The 22987-nt window shown below is 39.5% G+C and overlaps 1 long non-coding RNA gene across 1 annotated transcript in view; it reads left to right on the top strand.

Moving 5' to 3' along the window:
• LOC144241724 (uncharacterized) overlaps positions 1 to 22987 on the top strand; it is a 168378-nt gene that overhangs the window by 52257 nt on the left and 93134 nt on the right. The window lies entirely within an intron of this gene.

The raw sequence follows: 22987 nt of genomic DNA, 5'->3' as shown, positions 1-22987 counted from the left end.
GAAAAAAAAAAAAAAAAAAAAAGGAAGAAGCAGATACACAAATAAAACCTTGCAGCCCAATTCCTTTTAGTACCTGTGGTCCTTGTACTTGTACTGAGAGGTGATAACCAAGCAACAGCCACCGTCCTCAGCTGGGATAAAGAAAGTTGTACTCATTACATATTCATGTTTGCAGTGGCATTCTTCACTTAAAGAGATTCAGGGCACATCATTAATTAAAGCAATGAATTCCCCAGAAACAACACTAATTAAATCTCAAAATCAAAACAGAATAAAAAGGCAGATCTCATTTTTCCATCCCATCTGAGCAGCTGATAAAAACCATCTAGCTTCAGTAGGCCTAGTGAGGGATGGTGGGATTTATCAGGAAGGCAGACCAGACACCTTCACTTACACCATCTTTTCTCTCTTTTCTTGCTCCTAGTTCCGAAAATGGGCCATAGACAGAGCTCCCAAAAAGCAAATTGCTGGTTGGTAGTGGCAGTGCCAGCATTTATATGGTATGGGTTTTCTCTTCCCTGAAGAAGCAGTGGGATTCTGTAGCAGCAGGAGGGTTAAGGTTTAAGGAGTCAGAGAGCCACTGTTTTAACTAGACAACCCTGGCCCTTCCATGTCTGATATTTAGGCTGCCTCATTGTTTAACTCCCACACATTTACTGATTACTTCCAGGTCTATATTTTTCATTCCAGGAACTGTGCTGAATGCTTTGTATGCTGTGTCTTTTTAAAATTCTTCAGCAGCCCTATGTGCTTCTATTCACATTTTCTGGATTATGAAATTCAGGTTTAGGGAAGTATTTTGTCCAAGAGCACTTGTATAGTAAGTGTAAAAGCTGGGGCTCAAACCAATCTCTTATCCCCTCTTCATTCTCAACTCCATTGTTTGGTTCAGGTTCCCAATGTTTCTCATCTGGATTCATGTCCCAGTTCCCTAAACTAGACTCCCTGGTCTTGCTTCCTTCCCTGCCATCCTCTACTCTGCAACCAGAATAATCTTTCTAAAATTCAGACCTAATAACCCTAATGACCACTGGCCACCATTAGTGTAACTAAATGATTTAGGCTCCCTGAATTCACTGGGTTCTGTGTCTTCACACATGTTGTTTACCGAACTGACATTTAATTTCCTTAAAAATCCAGCTGAAAAAAGGGCCTGCCATTCCTTAAAACAAATACCATATTACCTGCCTTATTAGCATCTGTGAAAACAAAAAGAGAGGGGCGCCTGGGTGGCTCAGTCGGTTGAGTATCCGACTTCGGCTCAGGTCATGACCCCATGGGTTCATGAGTCCCACATTGGGCTTGCTGTTGAAAGTGCAGAGCCTGCTTCAGATCCTCTGTCCCCCCTACTCTACCCATTCCCCACTTGTGCCCTCTCTCTCAAAAAGTAAAAAAACCCCAAAAAACCAAAAACAAAAAACATTAAAATAAGTAAAAATAAAACAAAAAGACAAAAAGTAAATTTTCTGAGCAATTCTAACATGTTTGTGAAATAATTTCCCATCCACAAAATTAGAATACTTTGTTTAGTTTTGTTGATTATGTCATTTAAATGGATTTCCTTAGGCCTGACCATCCTCGTGTCAGACAATGATGAAGTTCACCACTCTTCTATTTCGCTTGCCTCTAAAATGACAAAAATTTAATTTTTTAGGGGTTCTGAAGCCACCCCAAGCATATTTCATGGATCTTCTTTGCCCTGATAATAAAACACATATTCAGAGTACACATGCTCCAGTTGGCACCTCTTTCTCTCTACTGACACTTTGACTCATTTGGTCCAGTCTTTCAGAAGGTGCTATATCCCAAGAAATACAGTCCTCAGCATCTGTTTCACTTGCTTCTCTTGAAGGACATAAATGGGACTGGAGATTATATCCAATGGCAACCCATGAAAATCCCTGACTACCTCCGGTAGCACTTGGTAACTTTTTCCTATCTGTCATTCTATCCCTACAGTCTTTCTCAATCTCCTCTCGCTCTTCCTCTCCACCCACCTGCTCTGCCACTTTGCAGCTGCCTCTGCTCTTACTCCAGATAACCACCCAGTCAGCCTTTGTGTTTTCGACATCTCCCCCATTCTAGGGACTCCATTACATGAGCTCTAAGTATTAGTCTGGCCATATGAGAGCAGGGAGAGAGGGGACAAAGTGGACAGAACCAGGTCACTTATACTTTAATAATTTAGTCCCACTGCAATGACAATTTTTTGGTAGGATAGGGTCTGTGCTTCCACTTGTAATTATGATTTTAGTGGTGTGAGGAACCTTAGGTCAGATAGTCTACTTTTCTCATTGTATAGACGAGGAAACAACAGATGCCCAAATACATGTGACTTGCCCTTGGTTACACCACTTGTCAATGCCATAGTTAAGCCAGACCTTCTGACTCAGGGGTCAGGATATCTTCTAGTATTTGGTGCTGTTTAAATTCCTCACTCAGTACTAAGCACAGTGCCTCTTGCAACATATGTATTAGGTGAATGTGGGAACAAACAAGAAGGGATGCAATTTAATTATTACAGTTAAAGTAGAGGATCCTTCTCCCAACCACACCATGACTGAAGAACCAGAGGGAGCAGCAAAATGAGTTTAGTCTGCCAGTCTGCTTATGCTGTTTTAGTTATAATAATTTGTTATAGATTACCTAGGGGTCTAGTATTCTATTTTAATGATGTAATGAACCTTTAAAATGAAGGTCAACACATCCCACCCCACCCCACCCCAAATGGCTTTTTGAGTTTTTATTGGCTATGCTTTATAATAGTAATAAAAATAGTAACAAGAATACTAATAGCTACCATTACTGATTGCATTCTATGTGCCAGGCTCCCACCAAACACTTATATTCTCTCACTTAATTTAATGTTCAAATAACTCTACGAAATACCATTATATATATTATATCTTGGAGACCAGATGGCTTGGGTTTACACTTTGGCTCTACTATTTACTGATAATAATAAATTATCTTGTTCCTCTGGGCCTCCATTTCTTAATCTGTAAAATATATATATATGTGTGTGTGTATATGTATATACATATACATATAAGCCCAAGCCATCTGGTCTCCAAGAACCTATGCTTTTACTTACTGCCGTAGAAAGCAGAAGGTGATAGCTCCTACCTCATCCCGCATTGTCCTATATATAGCTCATTCTTTCCTTCAAGGAACATTTATAACTATGCACTAGTACCAGTGACAGGAATACAAAGTTGAACAAAACGCTTTTCTGCCTTCAAGGAGACTGTATTCTAGTGGGGAAAACAGACAAACAAATTAACAACTGCACTGCAAGAAAGTGCTTTCCTAGAGGTATAAATGTGATACCTAGGGTGCCATCAGAGGCATGAAAACCAGCAGGCGTGGGGATGGTCCGGGAATGCTTGTAGGACTAGCAGGGTATTGAGCTGAATATTTAAGTAGGAACAGATGTCAGTTAGAGAAGCAGTACGTGTGAGGATGTAGAACATGATGAACTCAAGAAGTGGTGAGTAATTCTGGATGGGGAAGACCATGGGGGGCTTGGCAGAGAGGCTGTCTGGGGCCAGGTCTTACAGGGTGTTTGGACCATGTTGAGTGGTTTTGGACTTGATCCTCAGTGCCATGAGAAGTCACTGCTGAGATTTTATCACTGAAATAATGTAGTTAGAGATGGTTTGGGGGTGTGTACTTGTATTGGGTGGGATGTGGAGGATAGGAAGGCAAGGTGGGGCATTGAATGGGGGCATGAGAGATTGTAGGCAGGGCACTGGAAGGGAAGCTGTTATAATCCAGGTGCAAAGGGAGGAGAGCATACAGGCCCTGGAAGGGAAAATTGGAAAGGAGGAAAATGGGTTCCCAAGATTTAAAGCAGATCTTTAGCTCCCTGGAGACAAAGGAGATGTCAGTTGTTTGCTCCCTTGACATTTGATTCCACCCCTTGCTCAGGGAAAATTTGCTATATATGCTGGCTGTTGGAAAAGGAGGTAAAGGTTAAATGTGAAATGAATCACAAAGAACTATGACCAAGAAAGAGAATCAACCAAGGGACCTGAGGGAGGTCAAGAAGGAAGAGATGTTACACCTTTAGTCTTGCATCCCCTTTCCTCTGCCTTCTCTCTTTCTCTGCCTCTGCCTCTGTGACTTTAGCACACAGTTCATGGTGGCTAAGGATCCTAGGAGGGCACAGAGCTAAATGTTAAACAGAACTGAAACTACAGTACCAATTAACTCTAGAATATGGTCATAACTGAGCTTAGGGGCCTTTCCTAAAAGAACTGCTTTGTGGCTCAAACACACTGCATTGGGGGAGGGATGAATTCAGGGAACCTCAGTGTTTGCTTCTACAATATTCCTTGAAAAAACCTAAGAACTGCTTAAGAACAGTATCTATGTTTTTCCATTGATACGTTGCTATGAGTTTGAACCCAGGCCTGTAAAGTTGCTGGGATGCTAATGACTTTTTGTTTATAATAGATCTAAAAGAAGATTCTCAAATTATGCAATTCTCATTGCCAAAAAGCTTTCGGGTGGCCTTTTGAGCAAAATGAAGAAAAATAACACATAAATTCACATCCATTTTCCAATGTAAATGGCCATTTTATTAAAAATGGAGTCTATAGCGGGGCAATCATAATTTAAATTAATGAATCCTCAAATAATACTTATTATTGCCAATTATTTTTTCATATAATATAAAATCTCTGGGTTCATAAATAACATTCTTTCCCTATTCAGGAAAAGCCGTGCTCAGCAATGTGTTATTCATGACTTAATTATTCTATAGATGCTTCATTCATATGCATGCAGATATATCTGGCAGCATTGCATTTTAATGAAGATGCTGAAAGGCAGCAGGCTATAATTTTTAACAGAGAATTCTGTCAGGATTGAACAATAGCAGCTCCTGGAGAGGTCTAGGAAATAGCACAGCCCAGAAAGAAAATTAAAAACCTATTTAAATATTTTAATTATAATCTTCATTAGTGAAATTTTGAAATCCTTTTGCACATGCAGAGCGTCTGTAGTTTAGAAGCGGTTTTTGCTGGAGGAGAGTAATTTTGAGGAGGGGGAATATTTTCAAGATTCCATGGGTTGAGGTACGACCCCTGCTGAGGGAGTAGGGGAACAGACTTCTGTTCCTATGCCCTGCACCTTCCTAGCCTGACTTCTTTTTATTGAAGTAGTGGGGTCAAAATGACCAATTAGGTCAACCTTGCAAGGTGCAATGAGAGCAAGAAGAGGGGGAAGATTCATTTCAGGGTGTTTTTTGTTGTTGTTTTGTTTTTGTATGTGTGTGCTGCATACACACATATGAGGTGTAGGATTTTAGCACTGGCTGGACGCACCTCAAATATCTATCAAAGCTCAGCTTGACTAGAAACAATAAAGACCTATTTTGGCTGTAGAGATTGCCTCAATTCTGCTATGGCTACTCTCTTTCTTCTCTTCCTAGAGGGAGAAATTTCAGAGAAATGATAGAATTGTCAAAAGCACATGAAATCAGCTAAGTAAATTGTGAAACAGGCCATAATTATACTTGCTCGCTGATAGAAATCTATCTCTACTATGTTTAGATATTTGAGGATAAGTATGAATTTGCAAGTGCCATGGCGTTTTGGGTATTTAGGAAGGTACAGCATTTTCTGGAAGGGGATGAATCAGCTGTCCATGCACTACCTTGGGTTTCCTCCTGCTTGGTTGAAACTGGCTCTTCACCAGTGTTCTTTGTGTCTTTAAATCCAACGCACATTTTACTATGTTCCTCTAAGTATGCCTCTCAGTAGAATTGAACACAGATGGCAACTTCCTTTCTTCAAAAATGCTTCTCGTGACTCTTGAAACACCCTACATGTGTGCTTTTCAGACTTTCTTGTCTTTTCCTTCCTTGTTTCATTTTTTAATGTTGACCTTCCTTTGATAAATAGAATTTTAGTTTTTTGTGTACTTGAATTTTCAATCTTTTTCTGTATTTTAAATCTTTGAGTAAGGAATTCCTTAACCCAGGTTCATGAAGTACTTCTAAATTTTGTTATAAGCATGTAAAGGTTTCTGTTTGCTAGTCATATTTTAAGTAGAAATCCCGTCTTTTTTTTTCCTGTATGTCTGGCCATTATTCCTAGAATTACTCATTGACTAGACCTCCCCTCCTTCACTAGTGATCTGTGAAGTCAGCTGTGCCATATATCAAAATTTATACAATCTTATTCAAATTTTATAAAACTACAGATTTATGTATTAGTTATATAACACATTACCACAAATTTTGTGGTTTCAAGCAACACTATTTATTATCTCTGTTCTGTGGAGCAGAAGTCCAGCTCAGCTGGGTTTTCCTAAATGTTGAAACTGTTGGCTGGGCCAGGCTCTTATCTGAAGGTTCTGGAGAATAATCTGCTTTCAAGCTTACTCAGACAGTTGGCAGAATTCAATTCTTTGAGGCTATAGCATTAACATCCTTATTTCTTTGGCCAGGAACCTGGTCCACTCTTAGCAACTCAAAACCACCCATATTCTTTGACATGTGCCTCCCTCCATCTTCAAAGCCAGCAGAGGCATGTCAAATTCTCATTATGCTTCTAATCTTTGAGTTCATCTTCAGCCAGCCAGAGAAAATTCTCTGCTTTTAAAGAGCTCATTTGATTTGATTACATTTGCCCAGATAATCTCCATCTTTCTATATAACATAATCATATAAGAGGGGTATTTCATCATATTTGACCTCATTCAAAGTGAAGGCTATCATATAAAGGTGAGGATCATTGGGAATCATTCTTGGAATTCTGCCTATCACAATCTGTGAGTTTTCTAACCTGTAGCATTGGTTTCTCGTTATGGCAATATCCACACTATCTAATCATGTTCTATCAAGAATCTCTCTGACATTTTAACTGGAATTACATTAGATCTATATAGTTTTATCTGTATGTATGTATGTATTTTTTTTTTTTTTTTTTTTTAAAGTAGCCTTCAAGCCCAGCATGGAGCCCAATGCGGGGCTTGAAATCATGACCCTGAGATGCACCTGAGCTGAGTTTGAGTTGGACACTTAACCAACAAAGCCACCCAGATACCCCAGTTTCATCTTTTAGATATTTATTTTTAATTTAAGATATCATACACCTCCTCATTCATAATTTTGTCCATAAATCTTGTGTATCTTTTCATTTTTCATGTGTCATAATGAAATGTTACAATGACCTCTAACCCAAAGCAAAACTTTTGACTTGAGGTGGGACTTCTGTAATGGTTGAGTGACGAAGTCAATCATTTTCTTCTCCCCAAAAAGCAAATATAAAACCAGACAAAACTGTCAAAAACAACCATTTTAGGATTTTGAAAATTGACCAAAGGCATCCATCTAGTTGAGAAGTATTTACTCCAGAAAAAACTCTGAGCATCAGTAAGAATGGTAGGAGTTGTGGCATTTTATCCTGGGGCTTCTGCCATTCCACGCTCCGGTTCTGCTATTCAGTGATTTTATTGTGGGCATGGCAAACTGTGAGGACTGACAGCCTCTTACTCCGAGGGGACTGGCTTGCTTTGGAGTGGAGCACAGATACCCAAGGGTATTGTCACAAATGATAGGAAAATCCAGGAATAATAGCAAACAATTTAGGAAGGCCAATATTGCAGTTGGCCTGAGGTCACAATACTGCTTGGATAAGCAGTAGATTGACAGAACAGCCAGAAAATTCAAAGGGAAATCTAGAGATTGAGATAGTGATAGCGGGCCTTCATAAGTGTTCACTTAGCCCTAGTGATTTGGAAGACTGTATGCATGCTCCAGGGTATACTCACACAGAGAAAAGATCAGATAGGGCCCTGGCTATCTACTTGCCTCTGATGAATGTGAAGCCTTGATTATGTGGAAAGAATAAGCTAGATCAGACTTGTAAACTGCCTGAACTTTGATTACACTCCTTAAATACACACAGCCCCATTGGCAAGGAGTAGAAGCCTTACAAGATGTTAATGCATAACCTCTAATCAATCACTGGCTGACCATTAAACTGTGCCGACCCCTAGGGATCCAGGCTTAAAAATAAAAATACATTTTAAAAAATCCCCAGAGCAAACATTGGTTGCTGCACACTACTGGGAAGACAGACTCTACAGAGTTAATCCAGGCAAGTCATTAAACAAAAAAATCAGCAACAACAACTACCCCTGGAGGGCATAAGAATCCAGAGTTGCTACAATATATTATGTAAAATTTCCAATTAAAAAAATTATATGCAAAAAAAGAACAACAACAACAAAAAAACAAATCTAAACCCAGGAAAGTGTGCCCATGCACAGGAAGAAAAATGAAGGGATTCAGGACATACCACCCCAAAATATGCCAACTTGGCAATTTGATTATTTTGAATTAAAGGCACTTAAAAACAGCAGGTACAAGAAAGGCAGTCTGATCCCCCCTTCTCCTTCTGACAGCAGAAGTTAGAATGACTATGGGAGACCTGCCTTCCTTTTGCCAGGAGGAAAGAAACATCCTTATCACCAGAAATGAAAGTCCAGGTCAAGAGAATTCTGTAAAAGCCGACCTTGTTAAAATAACTCTTATCTTCTTTTAGTTTCCTTATTTATTTTACTTTTCCACCACTGCCAGTCTTGTTCAACCCAGTATATAAGCATTTAGGTTTTGCTACTTCTTTGGGTCTTTATTTCCTTATGAAGGTGCCCATGTCATATAAACTAATATTAAATAAAATTGTATGCTTTTCTACTGTTAATTGGTCATATATAAATTTAATTCTCAGGCCCAACCAGAAACCTTAAGAGGGTAGAGGTAAAGCTTTTGCCTCCCCAACAGTTTCTAGAGATGAGGATGATATTGTACTGGCTGGGGCACTGCTCATTCTGGGGACCTCAGCTGACAGAGCCTGGGACATTGACAAATTCTGCAGTAGGTAAGAGTTCTTACATGCTGGTCTCCCAGATCTCTGCCTGTAAGTTCCAGTTAGATGAGAGTGGGAAGAGTCTCCTCATGTCCTTTTCTCTTTCCAAGTTCAGATTGGCAGAGGAAAACATTTGTGTATGCTAGTTTTTGGGGTCTAGCAAATCTAGTAATTTCTGAGTATTCTTATTTTTGATTGATCTACTTCCTCCCAGAGATGGTCATCGTTTTCCTTGGTTTCTGTCTTTTGCATCATTTGTCATAAGGAAGAAAATTATAGGGTAAAATATAAGCATAGGTCCAATAAGCCTGTTGTTGGAGCTGGCCTCATAGACTTTTTTTTTTTTTAATGTTTTTTTTTGTTTTGTTTTGTTTTGTTTTTTCCTGAGAGAGAGACAGAGTGAGCAGAGGAGGGCCAGAGAGAGAGGGAGACACAGAATCTGAAACAGGCTCCAGACTCTGAGCTAGCTGTCAGCACAGAGCCTGACGCGGGGCTCGAACCCACAAACTGTGAGATCATGACCTGAGCTGAAGTTGGTCGCTCAACCCACTGAGCCACCCAGGTGCCCCATGACCTCATAGACTTCTAAGTTTACAGTTCTCATCAGGTCAGTCAGTATCTGTCTGGACAAACTTTGCTGTGGGTCACAAATTAAAAACCCAACGACAACTATCTGAGAGTCTCCTTTAATCTTGTTTTATATCCTGAGATCTTAGCTTGTGACTACTGAGAATATTCTCTCTGGTCTCTGTCAGCAGGGGGTGGGGAGTGGGCACAGGTGGTTGGGTTTGTATTAGGTGGCCAGTCAACAGGTTGGGAACTTAAGACAAGAAGTGATGAGCAACATTCTCTGTCTAGCCATGCCAGTTCTCAGGGGAATGGGTCTTAATAAAAGGCCCCAGTCCATAAAGGGCCTTGTCACCTTAACCTTCATTGTCTTGTTAGTGTGAGGGAAGCCCCATCCAAGTATTGCCTATTCTGTGTCACAAGTGAGTGGGTCTTGGACTGGGGCAATTTCATGTTCTTATGGGACATTGGAGACACAGTTTTCACAAATATGATTCTTATCATTTGTGATAATGAAGATCTTTGCTTTCCTAGGGTCACTCTGGAAGTGAACTTTTTGGATCATGGGGGCTGTGTCTTATATCCCTGCTTGGAAAGTTACCTCTGAGTCTTTCCATAAAAAGGCTTGTTGGATTGAGTGACTATTGAAATAATTATAACCTTGAAAATCCTACTTGTCAATGGGCAGATAATGGATTGTTTGAATTGGAAAGACTTCTATGTTTGAAAAAAATTTAGAGAGCTCTCATAGTAAACGTGTCTTATCAGTACTTCTGGGAAGATCAAATTAAAAAGAGGATACAACTGGGGCGCCTGGGTGACTCAGTCAGTTAAACGTCCGACTTTGGCTCAGGTTATGATCTCGCAGTTCATGGGTTGCACTGACAGTGCAGAGCCTGATTGGGATACTCTCTCCCTCCCTGCCCCCCCTCTGTCTCTTCCCCACTTACACTTTCTCTCTCTTTCTCAAAATAATAAATAAATACACTGAAAAAATAGTGGCCACAACGGCATGCATTGGCTAGCCTTATCAGATTTAAAACAAAATTTAAAATCTATACCCACTTAAATTTATTCTCTCCATTCACCTATATTCCCTGAACCCCCAACTTCTTGTCCCTGACCCTTCAGATGATCTATTGAATCTCTGAGTCCCTGCCTCAAACCCTTCTTCTCAAAATCTGACCTTATCTTCTTTAGCAAATTCCATTAACTCTCAAAACTCCTCCAACTTGCCTTCAAAATCTCTTAAACACCTAGATGCCTGCTTTAACTTGTCTTTCTTTCCCTGTAAGATTTACAGACAACACTCTGGCCTGATCTCCAGGCCTGGAATATATAGGAAATAGATTTGCCATATTTTACACCTCTTCCTCCTACCCTGGGCTCAGTAGGAGCCAAACTCAGTCAACTCTAGGACTTTCTATGTAGTGCCCCACCCTGTGGGTGTATCCTGGACCCCTCCCACAGAGAATTCATGTGCCCTGGATAGCAGCAGATCTTTTAAATTCCAAAGAATGCTGTTTTGTCTCTAATTTTAGAAGATCCTACCAAATTTAAATTTTTATTTATTTTTTAAGTTTATTTATTTATTTTGAGAGACAGAGACAACATGAGTAGGGGAGGAGGGAAGAGAGAGAGAATCCCAAGCAGGCTCTTTGCTGCCAGTGCAGAGCCCATAAACCCACAAGATCATGACCTGAGCCAAAATCAAGAATCAGATGCTTAACTGACTGAGCCACGCAGGCACCCCTATCTTTTTTTGAAAGTTTATTTATTTTGAGACAGAGAGAGAGTACGCACATGAGCACAAGTGCAAGAGTTGGGGAGGGGCAGAGAAAGAAAGAGAGAGAGAGAGAGAGAGAGAATCTGAAGCAGGCTCTACACTGCCAGCGCAGAGCCTGAAGCAGAGCTCAAACTCATGAACCATGAGATCATGAGCTGAACAGCGGAGCCACCCAGGTGCCCTGATCCTGCCAAATTTAGAAATGAGTTAGAAAGATTAGTGGCCTTTCACACCTCCACTCATAGGGACCTTGACTGGCTATTCAGGGTTATTCTGCCCAGCCATGGTTACATGGTAGTGGTGAGATAGGCTAGATGGCCTCAGGAAGAAAATCACCCCCAACAGAGGAAACAGGTGGCCAGAACTTCTCCTAGACTCTCCTGCAAATGACTCATCCAGGCCAACACTCAGAGCCTGATAGTGGAGATAATAGAGGCCTTTTCCTCTAAGGTAGTTGGTTTAAGGTTGAATTCTGCACTCAAAAGGAAGGGGAACATCCTAAGACCTTTGTGGTACATTTTCTACAAACATTCCATTAAACCCTGAAACCCTAGAATATAGAAATCTTTTAATTTCTGCCTTAGTCTCTCTGATATAAAGAGACAAATCCAAAATAGTGTCACTGGCTGGGCAAGTCAGTCTCTCAGTATTATTATTGATATAGCTACATAATTCTTTGAAAATAACTTACAGGAAAATAAGACAAAAAGTATTAAAGTCAACAGCCCTTGCTGTGCATATTGAGTCTTTACAAGAACAAAAATGATGATTCTAATAGTAACTCAGAGTCCACTCATTTTTCTCATCAATCACAGGGCCTTCCCTATTTGCCTCCAGACTTCTGCAGATATTGTGAATAACTAGGACCTTGAAAGAAAAATTATGCTGAACTTAAGTAAAAGGAAGCTCAAATAATTTCCCTAACACCAGTGCCCTCAGAAGGCCCATTTTCTCTGCCTGTAGGATGATACCCCACTAATTGAAGGGATCAACTAATTCTCAGTCACACCCAGAACCTACTATTAAACTTAAAACTGAGGATTGGAAACTGTACATTTTTTTTAAAGTTTATTTATTTATTTTGACAGAGAGCACGTGAGAGCATGGGTAGGGGCAAAGAGAATGAGAGAGAGAAAGAGGGAGAGAGAGAAGCCCAAGTAGGCTCCTCACTGTCAGGTCACAGAGCCCAGTGTGAGGCTCTGTCCCACAAACCATGAGATCATGACCTGAGCTGAGATCGAGTCAGACGCTCCACTGACCGAGTCACCCAGGTACCTCTGGAAACTGTACTTCTTAACTAACACCAGTGTAACTCTTTCTACCACCCACTCAGGATTATCGCTGTCATCTCTGATTCTATTTAAGCTGCTGGAGTGTCTGGACAATGTATTCCATTACCCATATCTCAGGCCACCGCAATATCCTTAGTCCCTCTTAACACCCCTCATGCCTTACTTCTGAATCCTCACCAGTGATCCTCTAGGTAGAGGATCTCTAGGTAGAGATTTGTTGTGCAACTTAATGCCACCATACAATGCGGTAAGAAAGGCATTTTTATTTCCATGCCCTCAGACTAAACCTCAAGCTTGCTTCTTTCTTTAATGAAAACCTACCTCAACTTCTTCCTCTGAAGAAGATGCTACCTTAAAAGTTGTACCACTACTCTCTGGCCCTCACATGCAAACGAGATTGGATTGTGCTGAGTGAGTGTAGAGCCTGTGCACATTGACTGGAAAAAGGACAAACTTTTCCTATTAATAGCCCATTACCCCTCTCAGGAGAAGCAGTATTNTGTTCCTCCGTCAAGTTCCTCCTAATCCTCCTATATGTGCAAACATATGATATTTGTCCTTCTCTGCCTGACTTATTTCGCTCAGCATAACTCCTTTTTATAGCAAGGTGTTCTTATCTTTACTTTCTCACCCTGTAACATCCTAATCTTGCCAGTAAAAATAAAAAAAAAAGTGGGGGAAATTTATTGAAATGGGAATGAGATCTGTCCATTTGTATAAGATCTAAGAGTATAAACTCCTTTGTGATTCCTCGCCACTCGCCACTCGCCACTCGTAGTTCCTAATCCAGCTACCATTCTTACCTCGATTCCTGCTGATGCAGCCTGGTTTACAGTAATTGATGTCTGCTAATCCCTCTATTCAATTCCATTGCATTCTGACTTGCAATGTCTCTTTGCATTTATTTTTAGAGGGAGACAATTGACATGGAGACTCACATCCCTAAGGGATATTTTGAGTCTCCCCCAATATTGTTCTGAGTCCTTAATGCCAACTTAGATTCTGTAGCCTTTACCTGAGGCTCCACACTTGTTCAGTATGTTGATGACCTTTTACTCTAAACTGCACACAGTGCTCTTAATAGATTCTCTCATTCTCCTGAAGGCCCTGACTGGAAGCAGCCATAAAGCCTCCCAGAGACTAAATTTCAATGGGTACAAACAACTGTGACCTACTTAGGACATGGGATATCTCAGGCACTCAAAAGCTAACTCCAAAATTCCTTGACTCAATTTTGTCCTTCCTTTCCCTTAAAAAAAAAAAAAAAAAAAGCAACCACGTATGTTTCAAGGGACAGCTGACTACTGTCACCAATGGATTCTTAACTTTGTTGCTTTTGCTAACCCCCTGTATGCTCTCCCGACCATACTACCTCAAAGCCCGTTTCCTGCCCCCATCCAACCACCTGCAGAGGCACTAATATCCTTTGAAGCCCTGAAATTAACATCGTCACACCCCTAGCTCTCAACGTACCTAATGTTGACAAAACTTTTCAGCTATATTACCATGAAAATAATGGGATTACTGTAGAACCACATTTTACCTCTCAGATATGTCCTAAAGCATATTTCTCATAACAGTTGGACTCTGTAGCAGCAGGCATGGTCCTGTACCCCTGTGTGGCAGCTGTGGTATCTGCGACAACTGCCCTAATTGACAAGGCCAGTACTCTTACAGTAGGCTCCCCTGTTCATGTCTATGCTCCCCATGCTGTGTCTGCTCTCTTACAGGTACATAAAACATAGCATCTCTACATGGCTGCAGACCACCTATGAACAAGCCCTGTTAACAGACTTGCCATCATCTTACATTGTTGTAACACTTTGAATCTGGCTATTCTACTATTGCTTCCTGACAATTCCATGTGATTTCCTTGCAACTATACAATTGCTCCCAAAGCCACCAGAAAACTTCTTAGATACCCCTTTATTCAACCCAGAGTTGCTTCCATTTTGCAGTGATGCTTGTCAATGACATTTCTGGAGAAACGTAATAACTGGTTATGCCTTAGGTTCCCCACATGAAACACGAGGCACACGCTTTGCCCACTGTAAAATCAGCCTGAACTGCTAAACTTGCAGATCTCACTAAAGCTTGCACACTGATGGAAAGGAAATACTCCTATTTACATTGACCCCAGACACGCTTTTGGAGTCAGCCATGCTGTTGGCACAATTTAGAAACCTCATAGATTGTTAACTTCTGTTGGTAGTCCTATTGCCAATGGGCATATAATTGGTCCTACTACAGGCTATTCACCTCCCTACTAAAATTGTTCATTGTCCAGCCCATACTAAGGAGACAGATACTGTATCTCTAGGGGCCACTAGGGCTGACAAAGCTGCTAAACATACAGCCTGAAACAGAGTCCCTATTTTATCACCACCCAGTTTGTAAACTTGCCTTATCTCTGACTGATATTCTTGATTATCAAATGTCCCCAAATCTGAAAAAAACAATGAATACAAAAGCATGCACAACAATTAACCTGATAATACATTGTGCTAAGCAGACTTCTGTGGTCCCCTTTCTTTTTCTTTTTTTTTAATATTTTTATTTATTTCTAGGAGAGAGAGAGACAACGTGAGCAGGGGAGGGTCAGAGAGAGAGGGAGACACAGACTCTGAAACAGGCTCCAGGCTCTGAGCTGGCAGTCAGCACAGAGCCCGACGCGGGGCTCGAACCCAGAACCGTGAGATCATGACCTAAGCGAAAGTCGGACGCTTAACCGACTAAGCCACCCAGGCGCCCCTGTGGTCCCCTTTCTTTTGACCTTTCGGCTTGCACTTATCTCCCATTAATGGGACTTATGTGCAGATGGGGGATAGTAATGGAATTAAAATATGATTGGTTCTGTTGTGGCATCCACACAATTTCTGACCAAATTATTTCCCAGTGTACTGCTTATAAATTTCACCAAATTTTTAGAAGAAACTCCTTTGGAAGTCTTCCAAGGCCCGCATTGCCCCATGCAGTCCTCCAAATGTATTTTACAGATTTGCCTTCAGCTTTAGGACATTCCCACTGCATGGTACTTGTCTTTGTGTTTAGTGGATGGACTGAATGCTATTAAACTAGATGTGCTGATACCACAATAGTGGTAAAGAAATTAATAACTGAGATTTTCCTTGTTTTGGCATTATTTTATGGATTGAATCAGATCAAGGAACTCATATGACAGCAGAAATAAGCTTTTGCTTGCAAAACCTCTGAGGTGCTTATTAAAATTTCATACCCTGTACTATTTCAATCATAGGACAAGTAGAACATAAAAATTAAGACATAAAAAGGATTTTAGGAAAAGTCTGTCAAGAAAATGGACTTAAATATTATCTCTTATCCCTATAAAAATCTAGAATACTCCAAATAGGGGACATGGTTTATCCCCTTTTGAGAAGTAAAGTTGGGTTGCCCTACGCCTACTGGCATCTCTAAACCTTCCATTCTTAGACTGAATGAACATCATGGGGACTTCAGTGAGCAATGTGAGATTATGATCAGCTAAATACAAGAATTAGCTAGTATACTTGGAACAGATCATCAATAGGTAAAAAAAAGTCACAACCTCTAAACATCCCTTACAATCCCTTTCCACCAGGACGTTGGGTACACAGCAAGGTTTCTAGAAGATAGTACACACTGTCATCTCACTGGGAAGGACCTTATCAAGTACTGGTAACCATATACACTGCCATCAAAACAAAGAAAAATCCTCCTGAATTCACATAAGCTAAGTTCACATAAGCTAGTAAACCCTTATCAGCACTCCCAAGACAACTGGAGACCATTCCTACAGGTGACCTTAAAGTAAGGATTTCTAGGATCAATTCCTAAGCCCAAGAAGCATATGGTATCATGAAGTAAACAGCTTTCCTGAGAACATGGATTAGGAAACTGTACTTTCACCTATTTTCTCCTTCTACTAAATCTCCTATTCCACAAAAACAAAACAAAACAAATTAAAACACAGTTACTTTAAATGAAGCCTCCTCTTTCTTTGGCCATTTATTTGAAGGCTTACTAAAGATTGCTTATCTCAGTCTTATTCTCCTTCTGATCCTCCACTATGGCCTTTCTTTCAAAATGTGTCTTGCTCTTATTAACCCTTACTATTTTTTTCAACAGGTCAAGCATAGACCTGATACTCCCTTACCCTGGTTTTCCAAACACTGGCCACATTAACTAACTAGTCTGGCTATTGGTCATGTCAACATCTAGATCATGCAACAGAATCTGAACTGATTTTTGTCCCTGCCAATGTCAACTACCTCTGGAAAATAGATGTTTGACAGGGTATGGTATCCACATCCATGAAAACAATATTACTATTCCTCCTTCTGTTAACCGGACATGAGAAAAACCTTTAAAGATTCTGTTCTTTGCTCAGGTAAAGTCATTAGAAGGGAATTTTTCCCTCTGCGTTGAAGACAGGAATGGTGCTGGATCCTTCCTAAGTGACATACCAAGGCAGTATTACAGTCAAACTCTGGTTTGGCTCCACAGGTGACGTCTTCAAGCCTCACAAAGTTCACAGGTGGCCCTGGCACTGACTCTTATGGTACAAACACATACCAAATCACTAGGTGTTATAGCTAGCTCACAAGCCACCCTTATGAAGTCTGGGGTGTCTCAGCTGCTCCCCTAATTATGCTGCCAAACACCAAAGGTTACATATGGCTAGACCAGAATTCTGGACTAGGTCACAGTATTTTGGCCAGGTCACAAAATCAAGCCTCATAACTGCCAAAGCTGAACTGTAAGTCTCCTATATCAGATATTTTGCAATCTATTCAGCTCCTACAGACTGATATAATCATATGGAAAATGGAGGTGACAGATGACAAAACACACCAAACACCAACCTGATGCATCAAAAGTTTCATTCTGATCTTATTTGACAAGATATATGCAGGATTTGAAAATGGTCTGGACAATATGGACTTGGATACCTGATGCCTTCTGTCACCAGGTGCTATACTTTAAATGGAGGCCAAATCACAAACTTCAGCACCTTTGTTCATAAAGTACTGCCACAGAAAGATACGAAGTGTACTAGGCACAATGTCATAGAAAACCCACAATTCTAAATTCTTCTTGGCATCGAGATCCCCTTTGATAGTGCTGAGTTGAAAAAGACAGTTTGAAATCTTTTCATAATAATGAAACAGGAGTTCAAACTTCAATGTGCAAACATTGGAAGCACTTCAATTGGCAGTTAATAGTCTAGCCTCTGTTTCATTCCACAAATGTGCTCTGGACACACTGACAGCCCAATTATGAGGAGCTTGTGCAATCATTGGTGGGGAATGCTGTTTCCATGTAAATCACATGGGAAAATAGTGTCTAATCTGCACCTTTAAAGGACAAGATAAACACTCTCTATCAGATGTATGAGGCTCAACTATTTTTTTTTTTTTAAATTGGATTGGACTATTCCCAAGGATGGGAGACTGGTTTAATGGAATATGGAGAAATGTACTTAGATTTTTTTTTCTTTTCTGCTTATTCATTCTTGTTCTAATCTATGTTCTACTCTTCCTTTAAAGATTTCTTGCCAGTCAATTACTAACCCATTTATTCTCTTCACAGCCATCAGCTCAGCTGTGAAACTATGTGAAACTTTGGGGAATTACTCAGATGGGCAAAATAAAAGGGTTCAGGACATGCCACCCCAAAAGAAGCTGTCTTGGAATACTGATTATTTTGAATTAAAGGAACTTGAAAAATAGTAAGTGTAAGAAGGGCACTCCGATTTCTCTTTTTCCTTTTGGAAGCAGAAAGTAAAAGGATCACAGGAGAGCTGTCTTTCCTACACCAAGAGGAAAGAAACATTCTTTTTTTTTTTTTAATGTTTTATTTATTTCTAGGAGAGAGAGAGAGACAGCGTGAGCAGGGGAGGGTCAGAGAGAGAGGGAGTCACAGACTGAAACAGGCTCCAGGCTCTGAGCTGGCAGTCAGCACAGAGCCCGACGCGGGGCTCGAACCCACGAACCGCGAGATCATGACCTAAGTGAAAGTCGGATGCTTAACCGACTAAGCCACCCAGGCGCCTCGAGGAAAGAAACATTCTTATCACCAGAAATGGGAGTCAAGACCAGGAGAAATTCTTTACAAACCAACCTTGTTAAAATAACTCTCAATATTCCTTTGTTTCTTCATTTATTTTAATTGCTTTTCCACAATTGCCACCCTTCGTTCAATGCAGTATATAAGCACTTAGGTTTTGCCACTGCTTTCGGTTTTTATTTCCCTGTGAAGTCTCCCATGTCAGGTAAAACTAATATTAAATAAATTTGTATTTCTCTTGTTAATGTGTGTTATATCAATTTAATTCTCAGGCCCAGCTGGAGACTCTAAGAGATTAGAGGTATACTTTTTGTTTCTCCTACAAAAGCAGTCTCAGTTTCTCTGAGGGGGCCATAACTGGGCTTAGCAGAGGAAGACTTCAAAGCAATTATTATGAACATGTTTAAAGGAACCAATATCTTAAAAAGTAAAGAAACATATAACAGTGATTAATTAAGTAGAGAATATCAATAAAGAAATATAGATTATTTAAACAATCCAATAGAAATTCTGGAATTGAAAAGTACAGTAACTGAAATGAAAATTTCACTAGAGGGGCTCAATAACGAGTTTCAGCTGGCAGAATAAAATGAAGCAATAAAATTGATACATCAATAATTATAAGAAATTACAGAAAAAAATGAACAGAGTATCAGAGACCTGAGGAACACCAACAAGTGATCCAACATAAGTGTTTCAGGAGTAGAGGAGACAAAGAAGAAAAATATTTAACAAATAATGCCAGAAAATGAAAATAACTTCTATATATATGTTAAAATACATCTATATATATTAATGTGTGTGTGTGTCTGTGTGTTTGTGTGTGTTAAAAGACATCTGTATTATTCTGGTTAAGCTGCCATAACAAAATGCCTTTTACTGGGTGGCTTAAATAACAGACAGTTATTTCTCTCACAGTTTTGGAGAATAAGTCCAAGATCAAGGTACTTACAGATTGAGTTCCTGATGAGAACCTTCTTCCTGGCTTACAGATGGCTGCTTGTCCTCACATGGCATAGAGAAGGAGCTCTGGTGTCTTTTCCTCTTCTTATAAAGGCATGAATATCAATATGGAGGCCCTTCTTCATGACCTCACTTAAACCTAATTACCTTACAAAGACCCCACCTCTAAATACGATCATAGTGAGGGTTAGGGCTTCAACATGTGAACATTAGGGGGACATAGACAGTTAGTCCATAACAGCATACTACAAATGAATTTAAGTGGTGCACTAGGAAATATGTAATACAATAAAAGCAATAAAGGAAGAACAGAAATATAAAAAATATATGATATAAATCCAAATAAAATGCCAACAAATATGTTGAAAGTAAAAGCATTTGACAAATATATATTGGAATGGCCATAATCCAGAAATCTGGCAATACCTGTTGCTGGTAAGGATGCAATAGGAACTCTCATTCATTTCTGGTGGATACGTAGAAACAGACTCATTGGAAGACAGTTTGGCAGTTTCTTATAAAACTAAACATAGTCTTATCTTATGAGCCAGCAATGTGCCCCTAGGTATTTACTCAACTGATGTGAAGGCTTATGTCACAAAAAACCTGCACATGAATGTTTATAGTAGCTGTATTTATAATAGTCAAAAGCTGAAAGCAACCAAAATGCCCTTTAATAGGTGAATAGATAAACTGTGGAATGAAATGCTATTCAGTGATAAAAAGACATGAAGCCATAAAAAGGCATGATAAGTTTTAAATGCATACACAAAGTGAAATAAGCCATTTTTAAAAGGCTTCATACTCTGTGATTCTAATAAATGACAATGTGGAAAAAAGAAAACTAGAGACAATAAAAAAAAAGATCAGGGTTGACAGGAGGTAGAAGTCCAAGGGAAGGGTCAATAGATGAAGTACAGGAAATTTTTTAGGGTGTTGAAAGAATTCTATGTGGTAATGTAATTGTGGATATGTGACACTATGCATTTGTCAAAATTTGCCGAGAGTGAACTTTAATTATGCAAATGTTAAAAAATCATTTAAGAGGTAGAGGAATCCCAGGATTGAATCTTGTATGTCTTACAAATGTATGAAACAACCTCACTGAGGGCTTGGGTAAGAGATACTTACCTAAGTACTTTTGGAATGAGTAAAGTCTATAAAAATAGTGACAAAAGAAACTATGCATATACCCTGTCACTAGTTGATAAAGTTATTTCCCATGGGCATACAGCTTAACAATTCTGATACTGCTATTCTAGAATTGAGTGTTTTATTTATTTATATTTTTTAATGTTTTTTTTTTTATTTCTGAGAGAGAGAGAGAGACAGCATGAGCAGGGGAGGGTCAGAGAGAGAGAGAGAGAGGGAGATAAAGAATCTGAAGCAGCCTCCAGGCTCTGAGCTAGTCATCAGCACAGAGCCCGACGTGAGGCTCAAACCCACGAACTGTGTGATCATGACCTGAGCGGAAGTAGGGCACTAAACTGACTGAGCCACCCAGGCACCCCTGGAATTGAAAAGTTAAGTAAATTGATGTCAGATAATAGGGGTCAGATGTCAGGTGATGTCTCACTGTTACAATGATAAGTCATGTCAATAGTATGTATTCTTGATAAAGAAAAGGAGAGGGCTAGAAGAATTCAAGTGGTAATGGACTAGAGTTTGAGACATTAGTATGAACTCATATTAAGCTTAATACCAATACAGATGTTTATATACAGAAATGTGTATATGCACAGGTTAGCACATACACATGTATTTCCTTGCTCTGTCATCTGAGCAGGCCTAGAAAAATAACACTCCAGTAGCAATTAGCACACTTAGTGCCCAGATTTTGGTTTCTAATGACATTCACCTATGAAAGAAACCAGGACTTCTTGGAGAACTGGTTGATTCTAGGACTAGGGCAGGACATATACAAAATGAACCTGGATCATCCTATAGTGTCAGAAAGTAAGAAAGTGTCCAAAAGCAAGCTAACAAACAGACCCCCACAGTGTTGCAGGTACATCTAAGGGACACAGGAGGTGAATGAAAGAACTCCCAATGACCAGAGCTGGGATAATTTGAGCAACAAAATTTGTAAAGTACTGTTGGGCCATAACCCAAATTATAAAATAAGTATCCATGAATCCATACTGATACAAATAAGTGATTTAATAAATATTAATTGGGGTTAAGAGACAGATCTCCCAATGCAGAAAAATTCCAAATAGTTTACAGAGATATTCTGGCCTCAAAAAAATGGAGCACAACTCCTCACTCCTTAGGTTTGGGCTGTATATAGTGACTTCCTACCAAAGAGTAGAGTATGAAAAAGAAGGAAAAAGGAGTAACTTTACAGTGGAAAAGCCTGACAAACACTCACCTCAGTCAGCTAAGCAAGGTCAACATCAACAGTTATAAGTCATGTCGATAGTATATATACTTGATAAGATGTGATGAAATGGCACTTTACCTCTATGGTTTTCCTCTTAAATGCATAACCCCAGTGTAATCACAAAGAAAACATAATAATGGAGGGACATTACACAAAGTACCTGGCCGGTACTCCTCAGATATGACAAAGTAATCAAAAGCAAGGCAAGTCTGAGAAACTCTCATGTCAAGGGCAACCTAAGTAGACATGATAAGCAAAAGTGATGTGGGCTCCTGGATGGGATCCTGAATCAGTAAAGGGCACTAGAGAAAAACTGAAGATATTTGATTAAAGAATGGACTTTAATTAATAATAGTGTATCAGTATTAATTTATTAATTTCAATAAATGTACCATACTAATGTAAGATGTTAATAATAGGGGAAAATTAATGTGAGTTATGTGGAGACTCTATATTTTTATAATTTTTGTAATTTTTCTGTGAATCTAAAATGTTAAAAAATACAATATTAAAAAAATATGTATCTATGTACCTGTGTGTCTGTGTATCATGAAAACAGTAACCATAAAAAGTTACAGTGGCATGGGATACCTGGGTCACTCAGTTGGTTGAGCATATGATTCTTGATTTCGGCTCAGGTTATGATCTCACAGTTTGTGATTTCAAGACCCACCCTGGGCTCTGTGCAGACATTGTGGAGCCTGTTTGGGATTCTCTCTCTCCCTCTCTCTCTGCCTCTCCCCTACTCTCTTTCTCAAAATAAATAAACATAAAATTAAATAATAAAACGAAATACATATATTTAAAAAGAGTTATAGTGGCTCCAATAATGTCAAATAAAATAGAATTTAAGACAAAAATATAATAGATAAAATGTGATATGTCCATAATGCCCATATAATGAAATATTATTCAGCAATAAAAGGGTATGAACTATGATACCCATGACAACATAGATGAACCTCAAAAACATTATGCTGATTGAAAAAAGCCAGATGCTAAAGACCTATTGTTATAGATTCCATTTATATCAAATGTCCAGAAAAGG

Source organism: Crocuta crocuta, unplaced genomic scaffold, assembly GCF_008692635.1.
Source record: "Crocuta crocuta isolate KB4526 unplaced genomic scaffold, BGI_CrCroc_1.0 scaffold17, whole genome shotgun sequence".
NCBI lineage: Eukaryota > Metazoa > Chordata > Mammalia > Carnivora > Hyaenidae > Crocuta > Crocuta crocuta.
The sequence above is the reverse complement of the archived record's forward strand: the minus strand, read 5'-3'. Positions and strand labels throughout refer to the sequence as shown.